Genomic DNA, 10,939 nt, shown 5'->3' on the forward strand with positions numbered 1-10,939 from the left:
TTCAGGTCTCCGAGGAGGATGTAGTCGGTGGAGGTCAGGGCGTGCTGATCAAGTCGGCGATGGAGTCGCTGAACTGGGGACAGGGTCCGGGGGGTTGGCAGACGAAGGTGCCTCTGAGGGTGGAGTAAGGGTCTATGTTCTTCTGGAAATGCATGTGTTCGGCGGTGCTGAGCACGTCGTCGGTGCTAGTCGAGACCCTGATGCTGTTCTTGTGGACGATGGTGATTACTCCTCCGACTCCGTTGGTGCGGTCTCTGCGGGTGATCTTGTAGCCGTCTGGGATGGCTATGGCGATGGCGGGTGCGGAGGAGTCATTAAACCAGGTCTCTGTCAGGAAGGCGACATCCGTGCAGGTCCCAGAGCTTGAAGGCATACTTGCGTGCGGAGCGGGTGTTTAGTAGTATGCATCAGAGGTGGTTGGGGTCTTTCTTGGCGGTTGCTTCATCGGCTCTGAGGCTGGTGTAGCTGCAGTTCCGGCAGGTGAAGCGGCTGTGTGTGCGTTTCGGGGCGGCCTTGAAGCAGGTGTGGCTCCGTCCGGAGTGGAGAGCGTGCAGAGTGCTGGCATTGTAGTGGCGGTGGTCGTCGTGGCTGGTGCGGGGGCCAGGGGTTCTGGCGCTGGGCGCGGTCCAGGCACGGACGGGCGCAGACGGGCTTGCCGTAGGCGCGCCTTCGGCATGCCGGCAGCGCGAACGCACAGCGGCCGGCATATATTGGGAGGTGGGAGGGAGGAGCAGCTCGGAGGCGGGGACAGCGAATGGGCAGTGGGCAGTCAGGGTGGGCGGGGACGCAACGGTGAGGGACAACAAAGGTAACAGAAGGAAAAAGGGGCACAGAAACAAGGGAAATCGAGTGGCACAGAGGGCAGAAAAGCACAGAAAACAAGGGAAAAACGAGTGGCACAGATGGCAGAAGGACCCAAAAAAACGAGTGGAACAGGGGGCAGAAGGGCACAAAAACAAGTGGAACAGAAGGCAAAAGGGGCACAAAAAACAAGGGGAAAACGAGAGGCACAGAGGGCAGAAGGGCACAGAAATAACGAGTGGCACAGAGGCAAAATACAGAATACAGAAATACAGGGGCAGCTGAGAACAGAAGGCAGAGCGGGCAGATAGGCACGGGGGCAGCTGAGAACAGAAGGCAGAGCGGGCAGATAGGCACGGGGGCAGCGAGGGGAACAGAATGGAAAACCGGGCAGGGACACGGGGGCAGTGAAGGGTACAGAAGGAAAGACCGGGCAGAGAGAGCACGGGGACAGCGAGGGGAACAGAGGGAAGAAAAAGGGGCACGGATCACGTACAGTCAGCGGGGGAAGACAGACAACAGCAGTCACAGACACAACAATAAAAATACAGGCAATACAATAAAAGCAATAAAGTGGAGGATGAACAAACCTACCTACAGCCTACCACTGGCCACCATGGATGAGGCGCAGGTGGTTGCCTGAGGGTGGTGGAGGGCCTCGAACGTCCTCAGCAGCGGCAGCTGGGGCAGGGGCAGGGAGGCACAGGCGGTGCTGTGCGGAGGGGGAGCAACCTACCTGGTGGGGTCAAGTGCGTTAACAAATGTTTTTTTCCTTTTCTCATTCTTGTATATATATATATATATATATACACAGTGTCCCCAAGTAAGTTATAAAAGCTGCCACGGCCGCAACGGACCTCTAGTGCCACGGTGACGGCCCAGTTTGAAAATACAAACAAACTTAAATTACCAACAGTCGGTCCCGCGTTTGTAGGTGCTTAATTGTTGTTGGTCTGAACCAGCCTCCAGGGCCGTCAATCTTGTAGTGCGCAAGCGCTACCAATGACGGCCTTGGGGTGACATTTTGGCCAGTCCTCCCATTGAGAACGTAGCAGTGACGCGTCACGCGCTTCACCGCAACGCTCTTGTGAGGAGTCTGGCTGCTGCAGAAGTGATTAATTGAAGTTTGACCCAACCACCCCTCCTGCCATAGAGACCCCGGAGCGACGAGTGAGATAAGAGGAGAGCTGGAGTAGCAGGTTTATTTTATTTATTTTATTTATTTATGCGTTTTTATATAGCGCAACCTGTAGTTACAAGAGGCAAAAGTGACAATTGTGCATGTATCAAGAGCAAACAAAATACAAGAGATAGGAAACGGAGCATTACAGGAGGAAAAAGTGACATGTGTGCAGGTTACAAAAGCGTACCAAGTACAATTAGAGGTATAATACTGCAATATATGGAGGCTATTCAAACACAAGAACAATCGTTACTTAGGCAATGGTGGCACTGGTGCAAGTATTGAAAGCAAACAAAATGTTAGAGGTAGTAAACAGTGTGTTACAAGAGAAAAGTGACGTGTGCATGCTACAAAAGAGTACCAAACACAGGTACAAGGATACTACTGCAATGAATGGCAAACACTCCAACCACAAGAACACACTGGGAAGGCACTTCCATAGTCATGGAAAATAGAATTTTCAGTAAAGGGAGGTCTTCCTTCAGATGATAGAGAGGGCATGAATTAATTTGGGAGGTGTCTTTGGAGGAGGAGAACTTTGAGGTCGGTTTTGAAGGCCTGGGTGAAGGTTGTGGAATGGGAGGAGAACTCCAATGGTTCTGTACCCACAATTTCCAGACACCTGCTCTCGGTCGGGGCATCAGAAGTGGGCACCCCGTGAGTAAGGGAAGCAACAGCAAGACTTGGCTCCATTGCTGAGGAGGGCTGTCACTCACAGGCTCGGCAGCCCGTGTCTCTCTCGGCAGTGGCTCCCTTCCTGTGCCCTGGGTAGACTTGGGGGTAGGTTACAGGCTCAGCCCACAGGACAGGCGGCTCTCAGCTCCCCACCATTGGCTGCACCTCCAGCCTTTGGGCCACCAGAGTGGGATTTGTATCTGCTCTGTGTTGGCAAGGTGGAGCTGACTGACCACATGTGGTTTTTCTGAGTCCCCAGATAGATCATGCAGTCTGTGTGTTCTCTTTTGTACTGCCAGTCACCGGTGTAGCTTTGTATGTGCATGTAACTTACATGATCGAGGTAACGATTGTCTCCAGCGTTATCAAAATGGATGTTCAGATCTCCTAGGATCATAAAGTTGGATGAGGTACTGGACAGGGCTAAAGAGGTTTCCAGGAGGGAACTGCAGAACTGCCCCGCAGAGCCTGGAGGACGGTAGATAAGGATCCCAGAGAGTGAGTTACAGAGGGAGAATTGAATGGAAAAATGAACGTTTTCGCAGTCTAATATGGGGCTGCCGTGGAGGGGGCAGGAGAAGTGATCTTTATAAATTATTGATATCCCCCCTCCTTTTCCCTTTGATCGGTCAAGATGTTGAATAAGGAAGCCCGGTGGCAAAGCCTGAACGATATCTGGGTCCGAATCTGGAGAAAGCTAGGTTTCTGTTAAAAACAGAACCTCAAGCTGATGGGTTTCTAGGAGTATGAATATTTCAATAGCATGTTTAGGTAGGGACCTGCAATTCAACAGGGCCATTTTAATAACAGTGTCCCTAGCCTGGCAAGGCTTGTGAGTGGATACCGTGTACGAACAGTAAATGCAGTGACTGCGAGATTCCCCCATTGAGATAGAATGGGAGCAGGAAGGCAAGGTGGGCTGTCTCAATTGAAGCAAGAAGTCCCTGGAATAAAATGGAGACGCCAGAGGGTTGAGGGATAGAGTGCTGGGCCCTATGCTCGGACTAGCGTGGACGGGCGCAGACGGGCTTACCTCTGCCGCGCCAGCGGCGTGCCTGCTGCGCGCGCCCACTGTGCAGTCGGGACATGGCGCTTAAATACTGCTCCGCCTGCCGCCTAGCTCCAGCGTCGGGTGTGCCAGGGGGATCGTCAGGCCGTGTGTGTCCGCCCTCCACTCAAGCAGCGTCAGCTGTGGTGGACCGGGGTCGGAGCACACGAGCTTGAAGCCTGGGGGCAAGTGCCTAGTGCAAGACTTCGTGCAAAATAGGCAGCGTAAATTTTAAAAAGGTCAACAGTACAAGACAAGGTAATTTTTAAAAACAAACAAACAATTGCGGTTAGCAGCACTCACACTAGGCTGCGCGCTCTCTGTTTGCCGGCTAAATACTGCTCCGCCTGCCGCCTAGCCCCCTCTTCCCTCAATCAACAATGGTAATAAATAAAATACTATACTCTGCACATAGCTGATTACGCTTTGTGCATATTGTTTATTCCATTCTGTTATTCATGATCATTAGTCATAAAAGCTGGTATTTAAGCAAACCCACAGTACAGTTTTAATTCAAAGACCGACTGTGTGAAGCAGTGAAGATCAAAGTTACGAGGACTCTGAAGAAACTCCTCAGCTAGGGGAATAGTAGAGTCGATCTTTGCACTGAAGCAATACATGTCTGAATCTGGGATGATCACTACACTTGCATCAAATAACGTATTAGTAGGCCACATTAGTGGTCAGTGCCATGCCATGAAATATATATTGTGGTTGGAAATGTTTGATGTAAATTCGAGGACAACAGAAGTATGATCTGAAATTGCATAAAAGGTAACAGAGAATTGTAACAATTGTTTATACCAGTGCTTCCCAAACTTTCCAGAAGCAATACCCAATTTCTTAGAATAATTCAACTTTCATGACCCACCCAGCTTTAATGGGCATGAGGCGGGAGATTTTTTTTTAATAAAAAGCATTGTGTGGTAGCGCATTGTCATTTACAGACAGCACTTTTTCAACTGAAATGGCCACTACATTTGCAAAGAAACAATCTTAATGACAGAAGTATACGGCACACAAATGATAATGTGTGGAAATTATGCTTCAATGAATATTTACCATTTGTGCATCACCAAGTATAATGTCTTGATTTGTTTTGATACTATTAAAATATTTGTTTCTATTAAACTTCTGAATGACAATACAAATGTGCTTCATTTTTGCTTTCCTAAATGCTGAATGTGTACAGTTCATTTACAGTAATTTAAAGAGAAAGAGGTTTTCAGCTCTAGATCCCTCCAGCCCCTCAGTGACACCAAGCAGGACATTCAATGGGTTAAGAGGGACCTCCCAGCCTAGAACCTCAGTGAGTTCATATTTCAGATCTTATAACCACCATAATAGTTATGACACCAGAAATGTAACTGCACTCCATGACGTTCATCTCAGGTTAGACAGACACAATTAATAACAAATTGCATGTCATATACTAGGAGGTATGTCCTGCCAGTCCTGCCTCCACCCAGCCAATCACAACGCCAGTATTCAAAAGTTACATAAGCCCCTCCCACCTACCACCATGCCTGTTATCAACAAGACTCCGACACAAACACAGCGGGAGGGCGGGAGGGTACAGGACTGGGACGGGGAGGACCCCAATCGGGGTAATGAAGATTACCGGTAAGTAATAAGACATTACCCCCTCATGGGTCCTCCCCGTCCCAGTCCTAACAACGTGAGGAACTCACAAGCAGAGAACCAACAAAAAACGCAGGACACCAGGGATCCATGCAGAGTACAAATCAGTAAAGATCAATGAACAGCAACGTCCAAGACGCCAACAGAAAAACAGCCAGCAGAGGCATGCAAAACAAAAAGCCAAGAAGGTAGCACAAATACAAGACGGGACAGCGGGAGGCCGCCCAACAAATTCCCGGATAGAAAACTCCTGCCGCCCCAGCCCAGGAAGCAGGCACAGAACGTGTCTAACGACCCAGCACCAGAGACGGAGGAGGCAGACCCGAAGGACCGAAAAGGCAGGCAGACGCCAAACGCACCCACTGACCAACCCCAGAACCGGAAAACCGTATCCCCCAAGCCACACCTCCACAGGAGACAAACAGGGCAGGAGAAAATGGAAAAACACCAGGGAACGAAGGTGGGAAAAACTGGAGAGTCCAGCGAACCACCAAGGAAGGGGGAACAAGGGACCCCCCCAGCAGGTAAAACAGGAAAAACACCTCCAGCTGCCAAAGGAAACGGGAAGAACCCCCAGGCAGAAAGACCGGAACAAGCCACAAACCAACCCAATCCGACAGGAACTCCCAACAGGGAAAAGAAACGAGCAGAGCACCCAAAGCACCCAACCGACAAGCAGAGGTGATGGCCAGCAAAAAAGGCACAGTAGCTGACAACCAGAACAAGACAGCCACCAGCAAGAGCTCAAAAGGGGGCAACAGCAGACCCCCCCAAACAGCAGGCAAAAACCCAAGAAGGCACGAGTACAGGAGAGACCGGCCAACGAAGCCGAAAGCCTAGAAGAAACCGACTCTCCAAAGGGGCAAAACCACCAAGGAGGCTCCAGGACCCCGACAAGCACGAACCGCCGCCCACTGAGAAGACAAAGCGGAAGGGGCAAGGCCCTGTAAAAAAATAGTCCTGAGAAAATCCAACACAGAGGTAGGATCCCCCAGCACAGGAACGACCCAATGGGAAGAACACAAAGAGAAAAAAGAACCCCAAAGACGACCACAGCACCCAAGGGCCGAAGGCCGACGTGACAACGGGATGCCACGAGCCACCACAGAGGAACAGCCCAAAGACGCCAACCACAGCCGCACAAGAGCCAGGCCGTCAGAAGCAAGTGACATCAGGGCAAAAACCAGCTGTGGACCAAAAAGCGGAGCCGGAGTCAATGAAGTCCGGCCAAACCCGACCCCCGCCAGCAGCAGCAGGAGCAGAAATCAAAGACAGAGAGGCCAACGATACAGACACCTACACACACACCCTTACATCCCCAGACTATGCAGGAGGAGAAATAGGAGGGAAGGCACACAGAAAGCCCGAAGGCCAAGGAAATGTACAGGGGCCATGCAAATCCACACCAAATTGAACCAAACAAAGAAAATGCGCCGCTGAAGCAAGCACAGAGGGCACAAAACAGAGGACAGGAGGAAACGGCCCAAGCAGCGTCTACAAACGAAAACGCAGACAGTCCTGAACACAAACTCAAAGCCCACAGAGGAGACAAGGCCCAGAGAGAGCTGCGGGAGCCCGAACCACCAGAGGCACAAGACACACCAATGAGCCATAGTGTCGTGGGAACAACACATGGAAGCCAGCAGGAACAGAGACATGCAACTGGTCCCCCCAAGAAGGCCCAAGCAGCAAATAGCCACAGGAAGGCCAGCACAAATCAAAAAACTCGGCCGCCACCAAGGACCCCAACGTGGCACCCAACCCCAAGGACAGGCGTCCAAGGACAACAAGAGGAGAGAAGGGAGCTGAAAACGCACCCCAAACACCAGGTCGGGAGAGCAAAGCCACCAGGCCAAAGTAGGAACCAGAACAGGGGAGAGAGGAACCAGAGCCATGTAACCTGCACGGAAAAGGACCCAAAGAGCCAATCATATGAAACACCAAGGACAGGAGGAACAGGCAAACCCAAGGAACCACAGCTGTGGAGGCAGCCACCACCTCCTGGAACCGCAACCAACCCCAAAGGGCAGAAGGGTGACCCAGCAGGACCCACAAAAGAGCCAACAGGGAAGAGAACCGAGCCGGAGGGTGAAAACAACCCCCTGCAAAGTGACGAACAGGCCCGAGAAACTTTCTTGTGTCTCAGCCTCCGTTGAATCAGTAGGCTCGTTGGTCTAGGGGTATGATTCTCGCTTGGGGTGCGAGAGGTCCCGGGTTCAGATCCCGGACGAGCCCCCACTAAGTCAAGTGATATTCATGCTATTTGGTTGTTATAATTAGTGGTGATATTTCCTACTGATTCAACGGAGGCTGAGACACAAGAAAGTGCGCCATTCACGCGCAAGTCTTAAAGTGGCCATCCGATGAATGATCTCCCAATAGACATCGAAGCCCTAGCTGACGTCATCAAACAAGACACCATTACTTCTGCGCAGACGCAGTTTCTTTCAACATGGAGTTCAGTGATAGGTGTCAGGCCCAAAATATTTTACATGTAAGAATAGAAAAGAAACAGTTTGAGAACACGGAATAAATGAATGGACTGTATACCAATTATCTCTACTCTATTCTCATTACTTTATTTTTAACTATAGCGTTAATGTTAGGCAGAACGAACAGCTTAGCAAAAGCAGCAGTGCAAGCTTCTTCAATGTGAGGACATAGAGCAGCCTTCTTAGTACTAGTGCGCAGAAGCAAAGAATTCCCTCCAAAGCATAGATACGTCATGTCACGTGAGCGTGACAGACATATGCGCAATAGAAAACCCCACGTAGCAGCAGCCATCTTAATGTAAGCGGATTACAGTTAGTAAAACACATAAACAAGCTTCCCTCGGACACCCATTTGTGTCGTGTAATGCAATATTAATAAGACAAACATGTTGAATAATGTATTAACATTATGTTGAGAGGACTGAATACAAGCAAGTCGCAATATGTGCCAATCCTTGCTCCATCAATCCCCTCTTTGATGATATTTTATATCATCACCAATTAATGAATGCTAAAGATTGCTAAAATAACATGCAATTTAAAATCACATGTGGCCTTGACATCTGATAAAGGAAGTTGAATTAATCTGATTGTATTACTTTCTACATCACAAGTAGATAATGAGGGGTTCATGTTGCCAAGGGGTTGACAGTCAGAAGCAGATAGGTTTTCACTGCTTGTTGAAAGGGATGAGCCTCACTTGATGAGATGATTTCTTTGGTACAGAATCCCAAGCCAGCTGCTGTCTGCTCTTACAGCCTCATTTGTTCAGCCAATTCAGGGCCATGTATTGATGTAAACTCTGCATCCATGTCTCATTGAAGCCTGAAGATATAATGATACTAGTTTCATTTTCTTTAACAAGCCTGCTCAATATTAGGTCGATTTCTTATTTGGACAAACATAAATTGTGGAACGCTTACCAAAGAAATGTTGCCCTGAGTACCCGCAGTCCAGCAATAACATATTTGAGTGGGTTTTCCATGGGAACATAGTCTTCACTAATTATGAAATATTTGTCAGGTTAGAAATTGTGGAAGAATTTGGGTTTATATTACAATAATCATTTGATGACAGATATCAAACTCAACACTATATGGAAAGTATAAAATCTCTATTTTTTTATTCTGTATTACCTGAGGAATTAAGTGATGCAAGCCAGAGCTCCCTTGCCGTAACTGGCTGGCCTGTAGAATGAACTCAACTTGGAATCTGTCAGATTCTGAGCAATTTATTTCCAAAACATGTAGTTCCCTCCAGCGTCCCTCTCACCAGAACGTAGCCAAGGATTCTTCATCATTTGTTTTCCGCTGGTTCTCCTGAGAGTGGGAGTACCGGAAGGAAGTACCAGACATATATCATTGTATTATGGGGTTGGGGTACCCACAGGTGATAAACTGGGCGCAGTGCATTTGGGAAATTTGGAAAGCAACAGAAAAGGAAAGGCCATATATTGGTACCTTTATGCGGTTTCAGGCATCGCCCACAGGCCAAATAGTAACATACAACAAATATATATTTTAAACATCTACTAAACCTCAAATTTCTATTGCTGGGAGAAGAGAACATTCACCCTGATTGGCTGGCCACAAGAATGAGTTGAATGTGACATTTGTCAAATGTTTAGCAATTGGTTCAAAAGCAAGATAATTCCCTCCAAGCATCCTCATGCGGTAACACATCCCTACCAAAGCAAGACATACATATCTTTCCCTTGGGTCTCTTAATGGGTTTCTTAAAGATGAGGGTACCAGACATGTATTAGGTTTATGTTGGCCGTGGATTCCCATAGACAATAAACTGGGTTTATTGTCTGGTGTGTTTGGGAAATTTTTAAAGTGATAGTGAAATGATGGTTAATGGTAGGTCTCTTTTAGTGACAGATATTACCCCGGGGCAATATGGAAACCTGCTGCAACCATATATTTTTAAGATCTACACATTATAAGCTAGTGCTGCTTTCACCCCATGTTCCTCTAGCCGCTGTTTCCCCTGCGGCCCCTCCCCCCTGCCGGTTCCTGCCTCCCAGCTCCACGTCCCTCCCCCTTCCATATTTATGGCGGCCCCTGCACGGGTACAAAGGTAAGCCCGTCTGCTCCCGTCCACGACCAGTGCCAGGGACTCTGGCTCTCGACCCATCCACCGCTACGACACACCACCCTCCTCGCAGTCAACCCCGGACGAAACAACTGTCAGCAGGCCACGTCGAACACAACCCATGGCCAATTCTCCTGCCACAACTGTTGCCAATCCCTCACCACCGCCCCAGCCACCAACACCACCAACACCCTAAGGTGCATCCTCCTCAATGTGTGTTCCATGCACAGACACGCCATGGAGATCTGGAACCTCCTGGACTCACTCTCACCCGACGTCGCCCTCTTCACAGAAACCTGGACCAGCGCCTCCTCGGCCCCTGACATCGTCATCCCGGATGGATACAAGATCCAGAGGAAGGACCGCCCCAACCACCCGGTAGGAAGCCGCGCTATTGCACACAAAAACACCCTCCTACTCACTACCTACAGCAAAACCTTCCCCTCTGCCAAACACCTGCACTTCCAGGTCCAGACCAGACCCAACTCCACACTCCGCGGCACCTCGCCTACTGACACCCCAGCCCCCGGGCCCTCTTCGCCGACACTATCACCGACCACATCGCACCCCACTCCATCGCCACCTTTGACTACATACCCATTGGAGACCTGAACTCCCACTTCGATAACCCCAGTGACCGCAACTCTGCCATCCTCCGCGACAACCTCGCCAATATCGAACTAAAACAACTCATCACCACACCGATCCACAAGGCAGGACACACCCTTGACTCCATCTTCGCTGGAGGCAGCAGCATCCACTTCAGTCACACCACAAAACCCCCTTTGACCATCCACCACTGCGTATACTTCCTCGTCAACAAACCCAAGCAGCCCAAACTCGGTCTGCGCTCCCCACGAAGAAACTGGAGCAGAGTCACAAAGGAACAATTCAACTCTACCCTCAACCAAAACACCCCTACCACTGCAACCGACGCCAACCTCGCAGCCGGGGACTTTTGCATGTGGACCTCCAACTGCGCAGAAAATTTCGCCTGCTACG

At 49.6% G+C, this 10,939-nt stretch overlaps 1 non-coding gene across 1 annotated transcript; it reads left to right on the forward strand.

Annotated features, from left to right (window-relative positions):
• Nucleotides 1–7,511: 7,511 nt before the first annotated feature.
• On the forward strand, nucleotides 7,512–7,583 carry TRNAP-GGG (transfer RNA proline (anticodon GGG)). The gene has a single exon. It is a non-coding gene; the product is annotated as a tRNA-Pro (tRNA).
• Nucleotides 7,584–10,939: the final 3,356 nt, after the last annotated feature.

The sequence above is a fragment of the Lissotriton vulgaris genome, chromosome 6, assembly GCF_964263255.1.
Source record: "Lissotriton vulgaris chromosome 6, aLisVul1.2, whole genome shotgun sequence".
NCBI classification, from domain to species: domain Eukaryota; kingdom Metazoa; phylum Chordata; class Amphibia; order Caudata; family Salamandridae; genus Lissotriton; species Lissotriton vulgaris.